General features: G+C 43.2%; 11 non-coding genes across 11 annotated transcripts; 6 read left to right on the top strand and 5 right to left on the bottom strand.

The window, feature by feature from the left end:
* The first annotated feature begins 368 nt into the window (after positions 1 to 368).
* Positions 369 to 440, top strand: trnaq-cug (transfer RNA glutamine (anticodon CUG)). The gene has a single exon. It is a non-coding gene; the product is annotated as a tRNA-Gln (tRNA).
* Positions 441 to 1768: 1328 nt separating this feature from the next.
* Positions 1769 to 1842, bottom strand: trnai-aau (transfer RNA isoleucine (anticodon AAU)). The gene has a single exon. It is a non-coding gene; the product is annotated as a tRNA-Ile (tRNA).
* A 1241-nt stretch (positions 1843 to 3083) lies between these two features.
* Positions 3084 to 3155, top strand: trnaq-cug (transfer RNA glutamine (anticodon CUG)). Its single transcript has one exon. It is a non-coding gene; the product is annotated as a tRNA-Gln (tRNA).
* Positions 3156 to 4501: 1346 nt separating this feature from the next.
* trnai-aau (transfer RNA isoleucine (anticodon AAU)) lies at positions 4502 to 4575 on the bottom strand. Its single transcript has one exon. It is a non-coding gene; the product is annotated as a tRNA-Ile (tRNA).
* A 1237-nt stretch (positions 4576 to 5812) lies between these two features.
* trnaq-cug (transfer RNA glutamine (anticodon CUG)) lies at positions 5813 to 5884 on the top strand. The gene has a single exon. It is a non-coding gene; the product is annotated as a tRNA-Gln (tRNA).
* Positions 5885 to 7230: 1346 nt separating this feature from the next.
* Positions 7231 to 7304, bottom strand: trnai-aau (transfer RNA isoleucine (anticodon AAU)). The gene has a single exon. It is a non-coding gene; the product is annotated as a tRNA-Ile (tRNA).
* A 1241-nt stretch (positions 7305 to 8545) lies between these two features.
* Positions 8546 to 8617, top strand: trnaq-cug (transfer RNA glutamine (anticodon CUG)). The gene has a single exon. It is a non-coding gene; the product is annotated as a tRNA-Gln (tRNA).
* Positions 8618 to 9963: 1346 nt separating this feature from the next.
* trnai-aau (transfer RNA isoleucine (anticodon AAU)) lies at positions 9964 to 10037 on the bottom strand. Its single transcript has one exon. It is a non-coding gene; the product is annotated as a tRNA-Ile (tRNA).
* A 1237-nt stretch (positions 10038 to 11274) lies between these two features.
* trnaq-cug (transfer RNA glutamine (anticodon CUG)) lies at positions 11275 to 11346 on the top strand. Its single transcript has one exon. It is a non-coding gene; the product is annotated as a tRNA-Gln (tRNA).
* A 1338-nt stretch (positions 11347 to 12684) lies between these two features.
* On the bottom strand, positions 12685 to 12758 carry trnai-aau (transfer RNA isoleucine (anticodon AAU)). The gene has a single exon. It is a non-coding gene; the product is annotated as a tRNA-Ile (tRNA).
* A 1238-nt stretch (positions 12759 to 13996) lies between these two features.
* On the top strand, positions 13997 to 14068 carry trnaq-cug (transfer RNA glutamine (anticodon CUG)). Its single transcript has one exon. It is a non-coding gene; the product is annotated as a tRNA-Gln (tRNA).
* Positions 14069 to 23587: the final 9519 nt, after the last annotated feature.

The following is a 23587-nucleotide window of genomic DNA, read 5'->3' as shown; positions in this document are numbered from 1 at the left end:
GGTGGCAGCTTGAATCTGGCGGTCTACTTCCAAGTCTGATGAGTTGATGTTGTGCATCTGCTTAATGCCTATAATGTAATATAATGGAATGTGATCTCAAAAACAAATTTCTGCTTGCTGCATACATTTCACAAGGGCCAACGGCTGTATCCGACTGCATGGAAGAAGCCATGAGTTAAACCCTGTAGGGCATGCTGAAATAGCTCAGTAGGGAGAGCGTAAGACTGAAGGTCCCTGATTCATTCCCGGGTATCGGGATTGGTGGTTTGTGTACACCTTTGGCCAAGTGGGTGCTAAATTTTTTGCCAGAGCGAGGTCAGTTATATGGCAGTAATTTGATGGTAAAAACAATCTTGCAGCTGTGTCTTGGTTCCATGGTGTAATGGTTAGCACTCTGGACTCTGAATCCAGTGGTCTGAGTTCAACTCTCAGTGGAACCTCTGAAGCTGCTCTTTGCACCTCTTTAAATAATGTATTTCACCTGAAGGCTGCTTTTGAGCAAGCTTGCATATCCCAAACCCTTTGTTTCCATCAACATGGAACAAGTTCTCTTCAAGATAGGTATGGTCCACTTCTGCAATTTTGGATCTGAGGTTTATTCCAGTACCATCACAGCTTCAATGATATTGGGCACTATAGGTCTGGATTTGGGTGCAACATGGTGGCTCGGGGAGCATTAGAACAGTTGGCGGTGGCACAGTCGTGTAGTGGTTAACGCTGTCGCCTCACAGCCAGCATGTTCTGGGTTTGAGCCCAGTGGCTGATGGGGGCCTTTCTGTGTGGAGTATGCATGTTCTTCCTGTGCCTGTGTGGGTTTCCTCTGGGTGCTCTGTTTTCCCCTGAAGACATGCAGGTTAGGTTAATTGGTGGGTCTAAATTGACTGTAGGTGTGAATGGTTGTTTGTCTTTATGTGTTAGCCCTGTGATGATCTGGTGACTTGTCCAGGGTGTGCCCTGCCTCTCGCCCATAGTCAGCTGGAATAGGCCCCACCTTGCTTGCGACCCTGTACAAGATAAGTGGTTACAGATAATGGATGGATGGAAAGCATAATTGGCTGTGCCCCTAGAACCAAATCAGAGTGATAACTGCCCATCAATGTTTAACTCACTTGGTCTGCTCACATGGTGTGATGGACCATCCATTGTACCCTCTGTTGCCAGATTGGATTGTGTGGGTTGGGCTGTGAACGAGCTCAAGTTCTGATCAGATCCTGTGCACTTTAAATGAAAAACACCTGAGTCAGTCTGCTCAGAATGAAATAGTGGTCAACTGGTGAATTCTCACTATGGACTTTCTGGAAAAGCAGTTAGCTAATGACTGTATTATTTAGTGGTGAATAAGAGAAGAGAAAATACAAAGAAAAAGACCATCTATCTGTCTATCATACCCTAACAATGGCTACTACCTTCCTGGATCCTTCGGTAATTGCTGTGGTTTTGAGTGATTCAAGCAACTAAAGATACCTTTTAGAGTTTATGAAATTAAAGTTACTTTCAAAATGAAGCACAATTAGATGAATTGAAAAAGGAGCACTGATTTTTACGAGATTCATTAGTGCTTCTCTTTGAGGCAATCTCATGCGTGTATTTGAATTTCCTGCGTCCTGCAATCAGTTGAGTTACTGTATTTCAATGGCACATCCAGATACAAGGAATCGATTGACATTTTGCAAAACAACCAGAGAAGCTCTTGTTTTGCAGAACATTTCCCTCAACAGAAAAAGGCTTCCCCTGTCCTGACAACAACAGGACCTGTAAAGGAGAGAACTGGCCAGTACAGGGATTGAACCTGTGACCTTGGTGTTATTAGCACCACACTCTAACCAACTGAGCTAACTGGCCAAAGAGAAAAAAAAAATGTCATGGCTGCTGTGGTGCTTCAATAAATAGTGACGAGGCAGTGACTTTGCCTTGAACAGATGTCTTTTCTCTTGATTATTGTTTTGAAGCCCACAGTTTGACCCACTCACATACAGTATTTACACAGGGGGATGAAAATCCCGACATCCAGTCTCAAAAACGTATTCTATCTACTGAGCAAAGTCAGCATGGATAGCTTTAACAATGTGAAAGAAGGATGCACACCTACTTCCCTTCTTCAACATGGTGGTCCAAAAGCCACCATGTGCTCTGAAGAACCACTTCTCACCAACCTCCACCCAATTGCTCACACTGAACAATAAAGCAACATCTGCTTCCTGAAACATGCGTCAAAAGAAGGAGAAGCAGGCCAAGGATCCCATGTCAGGAAATTAGGTAGTTTTAAAAGACTGATCGATAATGAGGGCATTCTTCATGTTCCTCTTCCAAACGTCTTTGTACCTCAGTTTCTGTCCTCCTTGTTTCTGTCAGCCTCTTTCCTAGGCTCAGTTCTCCGTAGAAAACGGCTTCGGGTAGTCGCGTGTCAAGCGTGTGCCAGACGTGTCCAGCCCAACGAAGTTGGGAGGCTGTGATAAGTGTTTCCACGCTTACTGTTTTGGCTCGCCTGAGGACTTCTACATCGGGGACCTTGTCCTGCCATCTTATTTTGAGGATTTGATGCAGGTATGGCAGTTGTAGCCTGGTCAGATACTTGAAGTGTTTACCGTAGAGCCTCATACATTCGTTGGCGTAAAGCAGAGGTGATAAGACTGCGGCGTTGTATACTTTCAACTTGCTGGTTCTCTTGATGTCATGGCGAGACCATAGTTGCTTTTGTAAAGCACCGAAGGCTTTGGTGGCAGCTTGAATCTGGCGGTCTACCTCCAAGTCTGATGAGTTGATGTTGTGCATCTGCTTAATGCCCATAATGTAATATAATGGAATGTGATCTCAAAAACAAATTTCTGCTTGCTGCATACATTTCACAAGGGCCAAAGGCTGTATCCGACTGCATGGAAGAAGCCATGAGTTAAACCCTGTAGGGCATGCTGAAATAGCTCAGTAGGGAGAGCGTAAGACTGAAGGTCCCTGATTCATTCCCGGGTATCAGGATTGGTGGTTTGTGTACACCTTTGGCCAAGTGGGTGCTAAATTTTTTGCCAGAGCGAGGTCAGTTATATGGCAGTAATTTGATGGTAAAAACAATCTTGCAGCTGTGTCTTGGTTCCATGGTGTAATGGTTAGCACTCTGGACGCTGAATCCAGTGGTCTGAGTTCCACTCTCAGTGGAACCTCTGAAGCTGCTCTTTGCACCTCTTTAAATAATGTATTTCACCTGAAGGCTGCTTTTGAGCAAGCTTGCATATCCCAAACCCTTTGTTTCCATCAACATGGAACAAGTTCTCTTCAAGATAGGTATGGTCCACTTCTGCAATTTTGGATCTGAGGTTTATTCCAGTACCATCACAGCTTCAATGATATTGGGCACTATAGGTCTGGATTTGGGTGCAACATGGTGGCTCGGGGAGCATTAGAACAGTTGGCGGTGGCACAGTCGTGTAGTGGTTAACGCTGTCGCCTCACAGCCAGCATGTTCTGGGTTTGAGCCCAGTGGCTGATGGGGGCCTTTCTGTGTGGAGTATGCATGTTCTTCCTGTGCCTGTGTGGGTTTCCTCTGGGTGCTCTGTTTTCCCCTGAAGACATGCAGGTTAGGTTAATTGGTGGGTCTAAATTGACTGTAGGTGTGAATGGTTGTTTGTCTTTATGTGTTAGCCCTGTGATGATCTGGTGACTTGTCCAGGGTGTGCCCTGCCTCTCGCCCATAGTCAGCTGGAATAGGCCCCACCTTGCTTGCGACCCTGTACAAGATAAGTGGTTACAGATAATGGATGGATGGATGGATGGAAAGCATAATTGGCTGTGCCCCTAGAACCAAATCAGAGTGATAACTGCCCATCAATGTTTAACTCACTTGGTCTGCTCACATGGTGTGATGGACCATCCATTGTACCCTCTGTTGCCAGATTGGATTGTGTGGGTTGGGCTGTGAACGAGCTCAAGTTCTGATCAGATCCTGTGCACTTTAAATGAAAAACACCTGAGTCAGTCTGCTCAGAATGAAATAGTGGTCAACTGGTGAATTCTCACTATGGACTTTCTGGAAAAGCAGTTAGCTAATGACTGTATTATTTAGTGGTGAATAAGAGAAGAGAAAATACAAAGAAAAAGACCATCTATCTGTCTATCATACCCTAACAATGGCTACTACCTTCCTGGATCCTTCGGTAATTGCTATGTTTTGGAGTGGTTTTGAGTGATTCAAGCAACTAAAGATACCTTTTAGAGTTTATGAAATTAAAGTTAGTTTCAAAATGAAGCACAATTAGATGAATTGAAAAAGGAGCACTGATTTTTACGAGATTCATTAGTGCTTCTCTTTGAGGCAATCTCATGCGTGTATTTGAATTTCCTGCGTCCTGCAATCAGTTGAGTTACTGTATTTCAATGGCACATCCAGATACAAAGAATCGATTGACATTTTGCAAAACAACCAGAGAAGCTCTTGTTTTGCAGAACATTTCCCTCAACAGAAAAAGGCTTCCCCTGTCCTGACAACAACAGGACCTGTAAAGGAGAGAACTGGCCAGTACAGGGATTGAACCTGTGACCTTGGTGTTATTAGCACCACACTCTAACCAACTGAGCTAACTGGACAAAGAAAAAAAATGTCATGGCTGCTGAGGTGCTTCACTAAATAGTGACGAGGCAGTGACTTGGCCTTGAACAGATGTCTTTTCTCTTGATTATTGTTTTGAAGCCCACAGTTCGACCCACTCACATACAGTATTTACACAGGGGGATGAAAATCCCGACATCCAGTCTCAAAAACGTATTCTATCTACTGAGCAAAGTCAGCATGGATAGCTTTAACAATGTGAAAGAAGGATGCACACCTACTTCCCTTCTTCAACATGGTGGTCCAAAAGCCACCATGTGCTCTGAAGAACCACTTCTCACCAACCTCGACCCAATTGCTCACACTGAACAATAAAGCAACATCTGCTTCCTGAAACATGGGTCAAAAGAAGGAGAAGCAGGCCAAGGATCCCATGTCAGGAAATTAGGTAGTTTTAAAAGACTGATCGATAATGAGGGCATTCTTCATGTTCCTCTTCCAAACGTCTTTGTACCTCAGTTTTTGTCCTCCTTGTTTCTGTCAGCCTCTTTCCTAGGCTCAGTTCTCCGTAGAAAACGGCTTCGGGTAGTCGCGTGTCAAGCGTGCGCCAGACGTGTCCAGCCCAACGAAGTTGGGAGGCTGTGATAAGTGTTTCCACGCTTACTGTTTTGGCTCGCCTGAGGACTTCTACATCGGGGACCTTGTCCTGCCATCTTATTTTGAGGATTTGATGCAGGTATCGCAGTTGTAGCCTGGTCAGATACTTGAAGTGTTTACCGTAGAGCCTCATACATTCGTTGGCGTAAAGCAGAGGTGATAAGACTGCGGCGTTGTATACTTTCAACTTGCTGGTTCTCTTGATGTCATGGCGAGACCATAGTTGCTTTTGTAAAGCACCGAAGGCTTTGGTGGCAGCTTGAATCTGGCGGTCTACCTCCAAGTCTGATGAGTTGATGTTGTGCATCTGCTTAATGCCCATAATGTAATATAATGGAATGTGATCTCAAAAACAAATTTCTGCTTGCTGCATACATTTCACAAGGGCCAAAGGCTGTATCCGACTGCATGGAAGAAGCCATGAGTTAAACCCTGTAGGGCATGCTGAAATAGCTCAGTAGGGAGAGCGTAAGACTGAAGGTCCCTGATTCATTCCCGGGTATCGGGATTGGTGGTTTGTGTACACCTTTGGCCAAGTGGGTGCTAAATTTTTTGCCAGAGCGAGGTCAGTTATATGGCAGTAATTTGATGGTAAAAACAATCTTTTAGCTGTGTCTTGGTTCCATGGTGTAATGGTTAGCACTCTGGACTCTGAATCCAGTGGTCTGAGTTCAACTCTCAGTGGAACCTCTGAAGCTGCTCTTTGCACCTCTTTAAATAATGTATTTCACCTGAAGGCTGCTTTTGAGCAAGCTTGCATATCCCAAACCCTTTGTTTCCATCAACATGGAACAAGTTCTCTTCAAGATAGGTATGGTCCACTTCTGCAATTTTGGATCTGAGGTTTATTCCAGTACCATCACAGCTTCAATGATATTGGGCACTATAGGTCTGGATTTGGGTGCAACATGGTGGCTCGGGGAGCATTAGAACAGTTGGCGGTGGCACAGTCGTGTAGTGGTTAACGCTGTCGCCTCACAGCCAGCATGTTCTGGGTTTGAGCCCAGTGGCTGAAGGGGGCCTTTCTGTGTGGAGTATGCATGTTCTTCCTGTGCCTGTGTGGGTTTCCTCTGGGTGCTCTGTTTTCCCCTGAAGACATGCAGGTTAGATTAATTGGTGGGTCTAAATTGACTGTAGGTGTGAATGGTTGTTTGTCTTTATGTGTTAGCCCTGTGATGATCTGGTGACTTGTCCAGGGTGTGCCCTGCCTCTCGCCCATAGTCAGCTGGAATAGGCCCCACCTTGCTTGCGACCCTGTACAAGATAAGTGGTTACAGATAATGGATGGATGGATGGATGGAAAGCATAATTGTCTGTGCCCCTAGAACCAAATCAGAGTGATAACTGCCCATCAATGTTTAACTCACTTGGTCTGCTCACATGGTGTGATGGACCATCCATTGTACCCTCTGTTGCCAGATTGGATTGTGTGGGTTGGGCTGTGAACGAGCTCAAGTTCTGATCAGATCCTGTGCACTTTAAATGAAAAACACCTGAGTCAGTCCGCTCAGAATGAAATAGTGGTCAACTGGTGAATTCTCACTATGGACTTTCTGGAAAAGCAGTTAGCTAATGACTGTATTATTTAGTGGTGAATAAGAGAAGAGAAAATACAAAGAAAAAGACCATCTATCTGTCTATCATACCCTAACAATGGCTACTACCTTCCTGGATCCTTCGGTAATTGCTATGTTTTGGAGTGGTTTTGAGTGATTCAAGCAACTAAAGATACCTTTTAGAGTTTATGAAATTAAAGTTACTTTCAAAATGAAGCACAATTAGATGAATTGAAAAAGGAGCACTGATTTTTACGAGATTCATTAGTGCTTCTCTTTGAGGCAATCTCATGCGTGTATTTGAATTTCCTGCGTCCTGCAATCAGTTGAGTTACTGTATTTCAATGGCACATCCAGATACAAGGAATCGATTGACATTTTGCAAAACAACCAGAGAAGCTCTTGTTTTGCAGAACATTTCCCTCAACAGAAAAAGGCTTCCCCTGTCCTGACAACAACAGGACCTGTAAAGGAGAGAACTGGCCAGTACAGGGATTGAACCTGTGACCTTGGTGTTATTAGCACCACACTCTAACCAACTGAGCTAACTGGCCAAAGAGAAAAAAAAAATGTCATGGCTGCTGTGGTGCTTCAATAAATAGTGACGAGGCAGTGACTTTGCCTTGAACAGATGTCTTTTCTCTTGATTATTGTTTTGAAGCCCACAGTTTGACCCACTCACATACAGTATTTACACAGGGGGATGAAAATCCCGACATCCAGTCTCAAAAACGTATTCTATCTACTGAGCAAAGTCAGCATGGATAGCTTTAACAATGTGAAAGAAGGATGCACACCTACTTCCCTTCTTCAACATGGTGGTCCAAAAGCCACCATGTGCTCTGAAGAACCACTTCTCACCAACCTCCACCCAATTGCTCACACTGAACAATAAAGCAACATCTGCTTCCTGAAACATGCGTCAAAAGAAGGAGAAGCAGGCCAAGGATCCCATGTCAGGAAATTAGGTAGTTTTAAAAGACTGATCGATAATGAGGGCATTCTTCATGTTCCTCTTCCAAACGTCTTTGTACCTCAGTTTCTGTCCTCCTTGTTTCTGTCAGCCTCTTTCCTAGGCTCAGTTCTCCGTAGAAAACGGCTTCGGGTAGTCGCGTGTCAAGCGTGTGCCAGACGTGTCCAGCCCAACGAAGTTGGGAGGCTGTGATAAGTGTTTCCACGCTTACTGTTTTGGCTCGCCTGAGGACTTCTACATCGGGGACCTTGTCCTGCCATCTTATTTTGAGGATTTGATGCAGGTATCGCAGTTGTAGCCTGGTCAGATACTTGAAGTGTTTACCGTAGAGCCTCATACATTCGTTGGCGTAAAGCAGAGGTGATAAGACTGCGGCGTTGTATACTTTCAACTTGCTGGTTCTCTTGATGTCATGGCGAGACCATAGTTGCTTTTGTAAAGCACCGAAGGCTTTGGTGGCAGCTTGAATCTGGCGGTCTACCTCCAAGTCTGATGAGTTGATGTTGTGCATCTGCTTAATGCCTATAATGTAATATAAAGGAATGTGATCTCAAAAACAAATTTCTGCTTGCTGCATACATTTCACAAGGGCCAAAGGCTGTATCCGACTGCATGGAAGAAGCCATGAGTTAAACCCTGTAGGGCATGCTGAAATAGCTCAGTAGGGAGAGCGTAAGACTGAAGGTCCCTGATTCATTCCCGGGTATCGGGATTGGTGGTTTGTGTACACCTTTGGCCAAGTGGGTGCTAAATTTTTTGCCAGAGCGAGGTCAGTTATATGGCAGTAATTTGATGGTAAAAACAATCTTTTAGCTGTGTCTTGGTTCCATGGTGTAATGGTTAGCACTCTGGACTCTGAATTCAGTGGTCTGAGTTCAACTCTCAGTGGAACCTCTGAAGCTGCTCTTTGCACCTCTTTAAATAATGTATTTCACCTGAAGGCTGCTTTTGAGCAAGCTTGCATATCCCAAACCCTTTGTTTCCATCAACATGGAACAAGTTCTCTTCAAGATAGGTATGGTCCACTTCTGCAATTTTGGATCTGAGGTTTATTCCAGTACCATCACAGCTTCAATGATATTGGACACTATAGGTCTGGATTTGGGTGCAACATGGTGGCTCGGGGAGCATTAGAACAGTTGGCGGTGGCACAGTCGTGTAGTGGTTAACGCTGTCGCCTCACAGCCAGCATGTTCTGGGTTTGAGCCCAGTGGCTGATGGGGGCCTTTCTGTGTGGAGTATGCATGTTCTTCCTGTGCCTGTGTGGGTTTCCTCTGGGTGCTCTGTTTTCCCCTGAAGACATGCAGGTTAGGTTAATTGGTGGGTCTAAATTGACTGTAGGTGTGAATGGTTGTTTGTCTTTATGTGTTAGCCCTGTGATGATCTGGTGACTTGTCCAGGGTGTGCCCTGCCTCTCGCCCATAGTCAGCTGGAATAGGCCCCACCTTGCTTGCGACCCTGTACAAGATAAGTGGTTACAGATAATGGATGGATGGATGGATGGAAAGCATAATTGGCTGTGCCCCTAGAACCAAATCAGAGTGATAACTGCCCATCAATGTTTAACTCACTTGGTCTGCTCACATGGTGTAATGGACCATCCATTGTACCCTCTGTTGCCAGATTGGATTGTGTGGGTTGGGCTGTGAACGAGCTCAAGTTCTGATCAGATCCTGTGCACTTTAAATGAAAAACACCTGAGTCAGTCCGCTCAGAATGAAATAGTGGTCAACTGGTGAATTCTCACTATGGACTTTCTGGAAAAGCAGTTAGCTAATGACTGTATTATTTAGTGGTGAATAAGAGAAGAGAAAATACAAAGAAAAAGACCATCTATCTGTCTATCATACCCTAACATTGGCTACTACCTTCCTGGATCCTTCGGTAATTGCTATGTTTTGGAGTGGTTTTGAGTGATTCAAGCAACTAAAGATACCTTTTAGAGTTTATGAAATTAAAGTTACTTTCAAAATGAAGCACAATTAGATGAATTGAAAAAGGAGCACTGATTTTTACGAGATTCATTAGTGCTTCTCTTTGAGGCAATCTCATGCGTGTATTTGAATTTCCTGCGTCCTGCAATCAGTTGAGTTACTGTATTTCAATGGCACATCCAGATACAAGGAATCGATTGACATTTTGCAAAGCAACCAGAGAAGCTCTTGTTTTGCAGAACATTTCCCTCAACAGAAAAAGGCTTCCCCTGTCCTGACAACAACAGGACCTGTAAAGGAGAGAACTGGCCAGTACAGGGATTGAACCTGTGACCTTGGTGTTATTAGCACCACACTCTAACCAACTGAGCTAACTGGCCAAAGAAAAAAAATGTCATGGCTGCTGAGGTGCTTCACTAAATAGTGACGAGGCAGTGACTTGGCCTTGAACAGATGTCTTTTCTCTTGATTATTGTTTTGAAGCCCACAGTTCGACCCACTCACATACAGTATTTACACAGGGGGATGAAAATCCCGACATCCAGTCTCAAAAACGTATTCTATCTACTGAGCAAAGTCAGCATGGATAGCTTTAACAATGTGAAAGAAGGATGCACACCTACTTCCCTTCTTCAACATGGTGGTCCAAAAGCCACCATGTGCTCTGAAGAACCACTTCTCACCAACCTCCACCCAATTGCTCACACTGAACAATAAAGCAACATCTGCTTCCTGAAACATGCGTCAAAAGAAGGAGAAGCAGGCCAAGGATCCCATGTCAGGAAATTAGGTAGTTTTAAAAGACTGATCGATAATGAGGGCATTCTTCATGTTCCTCTTCCAAACGTCTTTGTACCTCAGTTTCTGTCCTCCTTGTTTCTGTCAGCCTCTTTCCTAGGCTCAGTTCTCCGTAGAAAACGGCTTCGGGTAGTCGCGTGTCAAGCGTGCGCCAGACGTGTCCAGCCCAACGAAGTTGGGAGGCTGTGATAAGTGTTTCCACGCTTACTGTTTTGGCTCGCCTGAGGACTTCTACATCGGGGACCTTGTCCTGCCATCTTATTTTGAGGATTTGATGCAGGTATCGCAGTTGTAGCCTGGTCAGATACTTGAAGTGTTTACCGTAGAGCCTCATACATTCGTTGGCGTAAAGCAGAGGTGATAAGACTGCGGCGTTGTATACTTTCAACTTGCTGGTTCTCTTGATGTCATGGCGAGACCATAGTTGCTTTTGTAAAGCACCGAAGGCTTTGGTGGCAGCTTGAATCTGGCGGTCTACCTCCAAGTCTGATGAGTTGATGTTGTGCATCTGCTTAATGCCTATAATGTAATATAATGGAATGTGATCTCAAAAACAAATTTCTGCTTGCTGCATACATTTCACAAGGGCCAAAGGCTGTATCCGACTGCATGGAAGAAGCCATGAGTTAAACCCTGTAGGGCATGCTGAAATAGCTCAGTAGGGAGAGCGTAAGACTGAAGGTCCCTGATTCATTCCCGGGTATCGGGATTGGTGGTTTGTGTACACCTTTGGCCAAGTGGGTGCTAAATTTTTTGCCAGAGCGAGGTCAGTTATATGGCAGTAATTTGATGGTAAAAACAATCTTTTAGCTGTGTCTTGGTTCCATGGTGTAATGGTTAGCACTCTGGACTCTGAATCCAGTGGTCTGAGTTCAACTCTCAGTGGAACCTCTGAAGCTGCTCTTTGCACCTCTTTAAATAATGTATTTCACCTGAAGGCTGCTTTTGAGCAAGCTTGCATATCCCAAACCCTTTGTTTCCATCAACATGGAACAAGTTCTCTTCAAGATAGGTATGGTCCACTTCTGCAATTTTGGATCTGAGGTTTATTCCAGTACCATCACAGCTTCAATGATATTGGGCACTATAGGTCTGGATTTGGGTGCAACATGGTGGCTCGGGGAGCATTAGAACAGTTGGCGGTGGCACAGTCGTGTAGTGGTTAACGCTGTCGCCTCACAGCCAGCATGTTCTGGGTTTGAGCCCAGTGGCTGATGGGGGCCTTTCTGTGTGGAGTATGCATGTTCTTCCTGTGCCTGTGTGGGTTTCCTCTGGGTGCTCTGTTTTCCCCTGAAGACATGCAGGTTAGGTTAATTGGTGGGTCTAAATTGACTGTAGGTGTGAATGGTTGTTTGTCTTTATGTGTTAGCCCTGTGATGATCTGGTGACTTGTCCAGGGTGTGCCCTGCCTCTCGCCCATAGTCAGCTGGAATAGGCCCCACCTTGCTTGCGACCCTGTACAAGATAAATGGTTACAGATAATGGATGGATGGAAAGCATAATTGGCTGTGCCCCTAGAACCAAATCAGAGTGATAACTGCCCATCAATGTTTAACTCACTTGGTCTGCTCACATGGTGTGATGGACCATCCATTGTACCCTCTGTTGCCAGATTGGATTGTGTGGGTTGGGCTGTGAACGAGCTCAAGTTCTGATCAGATCCTGTGCACTTTAAATGAAAAACACCTGAGTCAGTCCCCTCAGAATGAAATAGTGGTCAACTGGTGAATTCTCACTATGGACTTTCTGGAAAAGCAGTTAGCTAATGACTGTATTATTTAGTGGTGAATAAGAGAAGAGAAAATACAAAGAAAAAGACCATCTATCTGTGTATCATACCCTAACAATGGCTACTACCTTCCTGGATCCTTCGGTAATTGCTATGTTTTGGAGTGGTTTTGAGTGATTCAAGCAACTAAAGATACCTTTTAGAGTTTATGAAATTAAAGTTACTTTCAAAATGAAGCACAATTAGATGAATTGAAAAAGGAGCACTGATTTTTACGAGATTCATTAGTGCTTCTCTTTGAGGCAATCTCATGCGTGTATTTGAATTTCCTGCGTCCTGCAATCAGTTGAGTTACTGTATTTCAATGGCACATCCAGATACAAGGAATCGATTGACATTTTGCAAAACAACCAGAGAAGCTCTTGTTTTGCAGAACATTTCCCTCAACAGAAAAAGGCTTCCCCTGTCCTGACAACAACAGGACCTGTAAAGGAGAGAACTGGCCAGTACAGGGATTGAACCTGTGACCTTAGTGTTATTAGCACCACACTCTAACCAACTGAGCTAACTGGACAAAGAAAAAAAAATGTCATGGCTGCTGAGGTGCTTCACTAAATAGTGACGAGGCAGTGACTTTGCCTTGAACAGATGTCTTTTCTCTTGATTATTGTTTTGAAGCCCACAGTTCGACCCACTCACATACAGTATTTACACAGGGGGATGAAAATCCCGACATCCAGTCTCAAAAACGTATTCTATCTACTGAGCAAAGTCAGCATGGATAGCTTTAACAATGTGAAAGAAGGATGCACACCTACTTCCCTTCTTCAACATGGTGGTCCAAAAGCCACCATGTGCTCTGAAGAACCACTTCTCACCAACCTCCACCCAATTGCTCACACTGAACAATAAAGCAACATCTGCTTCCTGAAACATGCGTCAAAAGAAGGAGAAGCAGGCCAAGGATCCCATGTCAGGAAATTAGGTAGTTTTAAAAGACTGATCGATAATGAGGGCATTCTTCATGTTCCTCTTCCAAACCTCTTTGTACCTCAGTTTCTGTCCTCCTTGTTTCTGTCAGCCTCTTTCCTAGGCTCAGTTCTCCGTAGAAAACGGCTTCGGGTAGTCGCGTGTCAAGCGTGCGCCAGACGTGTCCAGCCCAACGAAGTTGGGAGGCTGTGATAAGTGTTTCCACGCTTACTGTTTTGGCTCGCCTGAGGACTTCTACATCGGGGACCTTGTCCTGCCATCTTATTTTGAGGATTTGATGCAGGTGTCGCAGTTGTAGCCTGGTCAGATACTTGAAGTGTTTACCGTAGAGCCTCATACATTCGTTGGCGTAAAGCAGAGGTGATAAGACTGCGGCGTTGTATACTTTCAACTTGCTGGTTCTCTTGATGTCATGGCGAGACCATAGTTGCTTTTGTAAAGCACCGAAGGCTTTGGTGGCAGCTTGAATCTGGCGGTCTACCTCCAAGTCTGATGAGTTGATGTTGTGCATCTGCTTAATGCCTATAATGTAATATAATGGAATGTGATCTCAAAAACAAATTTCTGCTTGCTGCATACATTTCACAAGGGCCAAAGGCTGTATCCGACTGCATGGAAGAAGCCATGAGTTAAACCCTGTAGGGCATGCTGAAATAGCTCGGTAGGGAGAGCGTAAGACTGAAGGTCCCTGATTCATTCCCGGGTATCGGGATTGGTGGTTTGTGTACACCTTTGGCCAAGTGGGTGCTAAATTTTTTGCCAGAGCGAGGTCAGTTATATGGCAGTAATTTGATGGTAAAAACAATCTTGCAGCTGTGTCTTGGTTCCATGGTGTAATGGTTAGCACTCTGGACTCTGAATCCAGTGGTCTGAGTTCAACTCTCAGTGGAACCTCTGAAGCTGCTCTTTGCACCTCTTTAAATAATGTATTTCACCTGAAGGCTGCTTTTGAGCAAGCTTGCATATCCCAAACCCTTTGTTTCCATCAACATGGAACAAGTTCTCTTCAAGATACCGTATATATATATATATTTTTTAACTTTGTCTCTCGTAACCTAGCCTCCTTCATCTAACCATATTAGCCATGACCTATCCTTGGGGTAAAAAACGCCTGAAAAACGTAATGTTATTTGAGGAGTTGCATGATGACTGTATATGTTCTCAACGTAGTGTCTACACGGGTTAATGACTCTTGTTTTTTGTTCCTAGATAATATTTAAGTGCCGTAATACCGTTCTATACGTGCAAGAATTGGTCTTATTAAAGCTTGTGGCTGTCTGGCTTAGTTAAAATGCTAACCGTTAGCACCCGACTAGCTGCTATTTTAGAACATCGAGTGATCAAATGGTAATGTGTAACCCATGTGTGTGTTATGACTTCATGGTGCATACATCCAAGGCACTACACAAACTTCAGGAAGTGGCAAAGAAAAGGAAGAAAAAGGAGTAAAGATGGACTGACTTTGGGGTGGGGAACTGAAGATGGATTGGGAACTGAATTAATAAATAATAGTAATTAATAAATGTTCTGTTTTGTTGAAACTGTTGTCTGACTGATATTGTGTGTGTGTGTGGGGGGTCTGCGTCGCCACGCTACCTCACTCTGTTGACCATGGTTGTGTTTGCATCCCTGTAACACCAAGGCAACTAACAATAATCAAAACGCATTACCCTAATTGGTGCAAAGCCTGCATGCCCTATCAAAACATTTAATTCTGCGTGGCTTCCTGAAAAAAAACTCAAGTGCCCTATCGTAAGGGAAGTCATTGGGTTCGGGACCATTTATGGAGATTTGTAAGCAGGCTGCCAGGTGTTCCCCTTGGAGCCTATTCCTGAGGTCTGTTTTAATCTATGGATAAAAAAGTACATTTTCTTCATCATCAAAGCACTAAAAATTTCTATTACATCAAAAAAATATACAAAGGAATACTGAATTTCTATGTGCTTGCCCTATTCATAGCTGAGAAATCCCGCTCGCAATTCTACTTTGCCAGTAAAGCTAATAAAGATGTTTCTTAAAATATTCAAATTTTATGCTTCAGATAGCATCAACTAGGCATCCCCGCGAGTATAACATTTTATTTGGGCTAGTGGGAAATCCTTATTTATTGTGAATGTCAAGCCATTATTAATAACTTGCATGAATGCTGAAGCGGGATAAACGGGATAATGCAATAAGGCCGGTTCCTCGCGTCAAGCTGCTACTGTATGCATCGAAATTGGTTTATAGCCTGACTCAGGGATGTCCGTTTCCTGTAAGCCAAGAAGGCTATGATAAAGCTCATCACGAGCACGACGTAGGCTACCTTTTAAAATAAGGGGTCGGAAGGCGAATCGGGAAGGCTGCGTTATTTTTAATTAGCCTAACAGGACTACTTGCAGTCCAGGTATATGCGCAACAGCAGGCCTGTGTACATGCCTCTCTGTCTTTCTGTCTCTGTGTGTGCGGGTGTGTGCGCGCACGCGCGTGAACGAGAAGAAAGAGCACTATGAATGAACGGAACGATACGCAACGGAATTTTTTTATTTTCAAAATCGCGAGTCTGATTGTGTGGCGATAGGAATCCATTGTGTGGCGCTGCGCCACACAATGGTCTATGTATGGGAAACCCTGTCTTGTTCGAATAGATAATAAATCAGAATTGTTATAATCTTTCAGAATGAGTGAGCTTTTTGTTATACTTGGAGATAAAGTGTTTACTAAGTACTGCCTTAAAAATTTGTTACATTTTTCGTTTACTAAATCCAGACCATCTATCTTTACTTTGTGTAAATTTGGAGTTGGTATGTTCAAAATATTATTCTTAAACAATTGGATAAAGGCTCTTGGGATATTTTGTGTGACTTTCCTATAGGTCTCACTGGAGCAACTCATACTATATTTAGCATTAAAATCATTTAGCTCAAGAATGTTTCCATTTCCATCCAAAATATGCATAACAGACCAAATTTGTTTTGCCATCCAGTCTTCCATTAACATAGACCTCCTCTGACTCAATATCACCCTATTATTCCACAATGGCACATTATGGGGGCTAAAATTATGTTTGAACATCATTTTCCAATATAACAGAGCCTGTTGGTGAAATTGAGAGAGTTTTTTGGGCAGTTTGGATATTTCAAAATCACATACTAATTGAAACTCAATACCTCCAACTTTGTTGAAAACAAGAGAAGGCAGCGAGAACCATATCTCATCATTTCTTAAGAAGGAACAGATCCATTTGATCTTTAACATTCCATTCATAATTTCAAAGTCAATTGCTTTTATGCCACCATCCTCATAGTCCTTTATCAAATCTCCATTTCTGATGTAGTGGTGTTTATTTTTCCATATGAAATTAAAATGAGTTCTATTCATCTCATTATCTCTAGCCACTTTATCCTTCTACAGGGTCACAGGCAAGCTGGAGCCTATCCCAGCTGACTATGGGAGAAAGGCGGGGTACACCCTGGACAAGCCACCAGGTCATCACAGGGCTGACACATAGACAACCATTCACACTTACGGTCAATTTAGAGTCACCAGTTAACCTAACCTGCATGTCTTTGGACTGTGGGGGAAACCAGAGCACCCGGAGGAAACCCACACGGACACAACATGCAAACTCCACACAGAAAGGCCCTCACCGGCCACAGGGCTCGAACCCGGACCTTCTTGCTGTGAGGCGACAGCGCTACCCACTACACCACCGTGCCTCCCGAGTTCTATTCTTTTCTTTTACAATTCTTGGTGGGATAGCTAAGGAGTACGCTGGATAGATTAATGGGCAATTCCAGCGTTATGGACGTGACACTTGAACTCAAAATGGCAACAAATGACCCAGTGCATGTTTTATTGTCTCCCAGTATTTAAACAGGTGTTGCATATTTTAAGGCTGTACCATACTGGAGAAGTGATAGAACAAGAACAATTCCCATAGTACATCTCGGGCATGCCAGAAAATGCCAATAAAAGATGCGTTATGGATGTGACAGAAAAAGTATCACTTTTCTTGGGTGACTGTACATTTTTATCAAACTCTGTGAAATCGTAAACCTAATGTCGAAATGGAGATATCCATTTGATAGAGGGGTCCAAGGTGAATATTAAAAAATCTTTGTTTAAAATATTTTGTATTTCATGCAGAGTTTCGGAAGGAAAAGTCAGCGTTATGGATGTGACGAAATTCCGTTATGGATGTGACGCTTCTGAAATAGACATGGCATATGTTTAGAAAATCAGCAATTTAACCACCATAACCCTTTGAAAAACTCTCTAAATATCAGCTAAAACTATCAAAGTTCTTAAATAATATTTAGGATGGCTATTGTTTTGCTGTTTTGTGGATTTTAGCATACATTTCTGTGGCTTGTGGCAATAATATAGAATTGTACATGATCAAAGTTGATTTTAGCTTGGGTTTTACATTATAAGAAAGAAAGACTGACAGTGACATATTAGGTTGGTTACAAATTGGTTCAGCTTGTTCACATCTGTAAAATACAGGCCTAGGTGAGATCTCTGGGAGTGGTTTTGATGTATTACATGTTGCTTTATTTTTGCATGGTGAGGTTTACATTTACATGGAATTGCCCTAATCTAGATAATGATTCAACCTTGGTTAATATTGTTCTACCAAACAGTGTTAAATCCCTTTGCAGCCAATTATTTAAAGTTTTTTTTTGCATATATCAAATCAAATCAAGTTTATTTGTATAGCGCTTTTAACAATAAACATTGTCGCAAAGCAGCTTTACAGAATTTGAACGACTTAAAACATGAGCTAATTTTATCCCTAATCTATCCCTAATGAGCAAGCCTGTGGCGACGGTGGCAAGGAAAAACTCCCTCAGACGACATGAGGAAGAAACCTCGAGAGGAACCAGACTCAAAAGGGAACCCATCCTCATTTGGGCAACAACAGACAGCCTGACTATAATATTAACAGTTTTAACAGGTATACCCCTCAACTGTCCTCATGGGGCCGTCCTTCACAGGAGCGGTGCGATAAAACTCCGACCAGACACAGGGTACCAGGATGGATCAAGCAGGTCCGAGGGGCAGAAGAGGCCAGCATCTCAATCCCAGGATCAACATGTAACTCAGAGGGACAGATTGGGGGGGGGAGAGACAGAGAGAGAGAAAGAAAACACAGGTTGTTAGGTATGCCCTAAAAATGACAAGTATTAAATCTGTGTGGTAGGCTCGCAGAGACGAGAGTCTTTACATCAGGCATAACACACAACAATGGCATGTTAATATGGTAAAAAATAGCATGACCTGCTCTGGCTGGATGCTTGATTGGGTGATGGGAGCACACTCCTCAGCAATGATGAGATGCAGATGGGACCCTTAGGGCTGGCCAAGACAATTCAGTTACATTTCACCGGGTCTGGGACATGCGACAGAATGTCTGACGGCCGATTCCCTGCAGGCTACGATAGCCAGTCGAGGTCTCCACCAAAAGATTTCCTGTTGACTCCATGTAACTCAGAGGGACAGATTTGGGGTGGGGGGGAGGGAAAGAAAACACAGGTTGTTAGGTATGCCCAATGTCACCTGAATAAGTAGGAGCAGTATACATATTGCACCGAGTACAAGCAGGGACTCCGGCAACTAACCATGACAGCATAACTAAAAGGAGAGAGCCAGAAGGTAACACAGGCATGAGGGAGCCCCGGGACATAAAGCAGCCAGCCACTACACCGTCAACAAACTCGAGTGAGCAAGCGAGTGGGGACTGACAGCATCCATACATCCCAGTTTACCAAAACACTCTATGTCTGAGGACCTTCCAGATCTACTCCTTTACCTCATAAACACCATTAACAAAAGGCTTGACTAAACAGGTATGTTTTCAGCCTAGACTTAAATGCTGAGACTGTTTCTGATTCCCGAACATTACTTGGAAGGCTGTTCCATAACTGTGGGGCTTTGTAAGAAAAGGCTCTGCCCCCTGATGTAGCCTTCACTATACGAGGTACCAGCAGATAGCCTGCACCTTTTGATCTAAGTAGGCGTGGCGGGTCATAAAGGAGCAGAAGTTCACTCAGGTACTGTGGTGCGAGACCATTTAGTGCTTTAAAGGTCAATAGTAGTATTTTATAATCAATACGAAATTTGATTGGGAGCCAATGCAGTGTGGATAAGACAGGCGTGATGTGGTCATATTTTCTAGTTCTAGTAAGGACTCTTGCTGCTGCATTTTGAACTAACTGGAGCTTGTTTATGCACTTATTGGAACATCCAGACAGTAAGGCATTACAATAATCCAACCTGGAGGTAACGAAAGCATGGACTGGTTTTTCTGCATCATGCAATGACATTAAATTTCTTATCTTTGCAATATTTCTGAGATGAAAGAAAGCCATCCAGGTGATGTTATCAATGTGAGTTTCGAATGAAAGACTGGGGTCAATAATCACTCCGAGGTCTTTTACTGCTGCACGTGAAGAAACAGAAAGGCCATCCAGAGTCACTGTGTAATCAGAAAACTTACTTCTAGCTGTATGTGGTCCTAGCACAAGTACTTCAGTCTTGTCAGAGTTAAGCAGAAGGAAATTAATAAGCATCCAGTGTCTAATGTCCTTAACACATTCCTCAATTCTATTAAGCTGGTGTCTCTCATCAGGTTTTGCAGAGACATACAACTGTGTGTCATCAGCATAACAGTGGAAACTAATACAATGTTTACGAATAATATTGCCCAGAGGTAACATATATAGAGAAAAAAGCAGTGGACCCAAGACAGAACCTTGTGGAACACCAAACTTTACCTCGGTACGTCTAGAAATATCACCATTTATATCAACATACTGATAACGATCAGTTAGATAAGACCTGAGCCAGGAGAGGGCCATTCCCTTAACTCCCACAACATTTTCTAGTCTATCCAGAAGAATGGAATGATCAATGGTATCAAATGCTGCACTAAGGTCAAGCAACACAAGTAGCGAGACACAGCCCTGATCAGACGCCTACAGTAGGTCGTTTACTACTTTAACCAGTGCTGTCTCTGTGCTATGATGAGGTCTAAATCCTGACTGATACATTTCATGGATGTTATTCCTATGTAAATATGAGCATAACTGCTGTGCCACAGCTTTTTCAAGGATCTTGGAGATAAAGGGGAGGTTTGATATTGGCCGATAATTGGACAGCTGACAGGGATCAAGGTCAGGTTTTTTAATCAGGGGTTTGATAACTGCTAGTTTAAAGGATTTGGCTACATAGCCAATCATAAGAGAAGAATTTATTATTTTTAGAAGCGGTTCAATTACTCCAGGCATTATCTGTTTGAATAGATGTGTCGGTAAGGGATCTAGTACGCAAGTTGAGGCTTTTGATGTAGAGATTAATGAAAGTAATTCAGCTTCTTTTAGGGGAGTAAAACATTCTAACTGATGATCTGATACAGTTATATTGTTAACTACAAGGTCACTTTCATTGTCTAACCTTAAATTAGTAGTTTGAATTTTTTGTCGGATATTCTCAATTTTGTCATTAAAAAAATTCATGAAGTCGTTGCTACTACATACTGCAGGTGTGCATGTGTTGATAGTGGACTTATTCCTGGTTAATTTTGCTACAGTATTAAATAGGAATCTAGGATTATTTTTGTTATCTTCTTTTAGGGAGGAGAAATATGTTGATCTCGCAGCACTAAGAGCTTTTCTATACTTCAGGAAGCTAACAAACTTAGCACAAACTTCCTTCCAAGCTAATTTGAACACTACCAATTTTGTTTGGCGCCATTTACGTTCCAATTTTCGAGTGGTCTGTTTTAATGTGCGAGTGTCATCATTATACCAGGGTGCTAATTTTTTTGTCTCTGACCATTCTCCTTTTTAGAGGAGCTACATTATCTAAAGTATGGCGGAATGTTGACTCTAAGCATTCAGTTGCCTGATCAAGTTCTGCAGGGGCTGATAGTGACCCAATCAAAGTTGACAGCTCTGGGAGATCATTTATAAAGCTCTGTGCAGTAGTTGACATGAAAGTACGTTTAATACAGTAGCGTGGTGAGGTGCATATATTATTACTCAGACATATCTTGAATGAGATGAGACAATGATCTGAGATAACTTCAGACTGTGGAAGTATGACTATATTATCTACGTTTAATCTGAATGTTAGTATTAGATCAAGGGTGTGACCACCATTATGGGTTGGTCCTATGACATTCTGCTTAATCCCGACTGAGTCTAAGATGGACACAAACGCTGTTTTTAAAGGGTCTTCTGGGTTATCGAAGTGAATATTAAAATCTCCGACAACTAAAGCTTTGTCTAAGGAAATAACCAGATCTGAGATAAAATCTGCAAATTCAGAAAGAAACTCAGAATATGGCCCCGGGGGCCTGTAAATAATAAGCAATGGAATTAACTGGGTAGACTTATTTTTCGAGGCTACATACATTATATGAGTATGAAGAACTTCAAATGTATTAAATTTATAACCAGGTTTTTGTGTTACACCTAGATAATCGTTATAAATAACCGCGATGCCTCCTCCTCTGCCAGTTAGAGGAGGCTGGTGTATATAACTGTATCCAGGAGGACTCGCTTCATTTAATGCTATATATTCATTTGGCTTAATCCATCTCATCATCTCTAGCCGCTTTATCCTTCTACAGGGTCGCAGGCAAGCTGGAGCCTATCCCAGCTGACTACGGGCGAAAGGCCGGGTACACCCTGGACAAGTCACCAGGTCATCACAGGGCTGACACATAGACAATCATTCACACCTACAGTCAATTTAGAGTCACCAGTTAACCTAACCTGCATGTCTTTGGGGGAAACCCACACGGACAACATGCAAACTCCACACAGAAAGGCCCTCGCCGGCCCCGGGGCTCAAACCCAGGACCTTCTTGCTGTGAGGCGACAGCACTAACCACTACACCACCGTGCCACAATCCATGTTTCTGTTAAACACAGTACATTAAACTCCTGATCAGTAATGAGTTCATTAACCATTAGCGCTTTAGATGTAAGAGATATAATATTTAATAGCCCCACCTTTAGATCAAAGGTGCTGGCAGCAGCTGTACAGTCAGTATGATCTAATTTTATATTGATTATAAAATTATATAATTATATATTATAATATATAATTATAATAAATAATTATATAATTATATTTTATAATTATATATTATAATTATAATATATAATTATTATATAAAATATAACAATATTATATATTATATTATATAATCCTTGGCAAATTGCAGTGATATAAGAGGAATAAAACACTTCAGGATGTTCCATTATTGGAAAATAATCAACCACAGGGTGATGTGATGTGACGCCAAGCTGGCTGTGATTCCCAAATCCACATTGAGCCATTTGGGGTTCAGTCATGACAGACAGAGTGCCATGGTGGTATTTTATGCTTGGATGGCGTTTGCACTATATTTAGATGAACATCATGATGACGGGGTGGCACGGTGGTGTAGTGGTTAGCGCTGTCGCCTCACAGCAAGAAGGTCTGGGTTCAAGCCCCGTGGCCAGCGAGGGCCTTTCTGTATGGAGTTTGTGTATCCTCCCTGTGGGTTTCCTCCAGGTGCTCCAGTTTCCCCCACAGTCCAAAGACATGCAGGTTAGGTTAACTGGTGACTCTAAATTGACCGTAGGTGTGAATGAGAGTGTGAAGGGTTGTCTGTGTGTCAGCCCTGTGATGACCTGGTGGCTTGTCCAGGGTGTGCCCTGCCTTTCGCCTGTACTCAGCTGGGATAGGCTCCTGCGACCCTGTAGAACAGGATAAAGTGGCTAGAGATAATGAGATCATCATGATGATGCAGCATTACACTCCCAGAAATAGCGATCAGATATTACTGTGTTGGTATTAAGAGTGCATGTTGTGTACCTTTTTTTTTGGGGGGGGGCTTTTTTTCACCTTTATTGGATAGGCAGTGTAGAGACAGGAAATGAGCAGGAGAGAGACGGGGAGGGATCGGGAAATGACCTCGGGTCGGAATCAAACCCGGGTCCCTGGATTTATGGTATGGCACCTTATCCACCTCAGCCACGATGCCCCCCACCTTTAATTACCTTTTAAAGTAAAGCTCATTATAAAATGTAATATCTCCTAAAAGAATATTTAAAATGAAGAACAAAAAGGTGAGATGGTGGGACAAACAATGGTGATCAGTGATTGGTCTGTGGTCTGGGACCATGGTAATCAGTGATTGGCTGTGGCTTAAATAGTACATCACCAATAAGGTGCTAGGAGCAGGGCGCTTTTCAGTGCAATGCAGCAGATGAACCCAACAGGGTCAATGGCACACCACCAAATGGCATGTGGAAGAGCCACTCAAATGGCCAATGGATGGCATCACTCAGCAAGTCAGTTGTCACTGCGGGGCAACATCAATACCCGTCAGGCCTGTGGCACTTTTGTGCACAACTTGGCATCAGGTCTGGAGGT

This window comes from Neoarius graeffei, chromosome 3, assembly GCF_027579695.1.
Source record: "Neoarius graeffei isolate fNeoGra1 chromosome 3, fNeoGra1.pri, whole genome shotgun sequence".
Classification (NCBI taxonomy): domain Eukaryota; kingdom Metazoa; phylum Chordata; class Actinopteri; order Siluriformes; family Ariidae; genus Neoarius; species Neoarius graeffei.
Note: the sequence above shows the minus strand (reverse complement) of the source record. Positions and strands in the feature narration are given on the sequence as shown.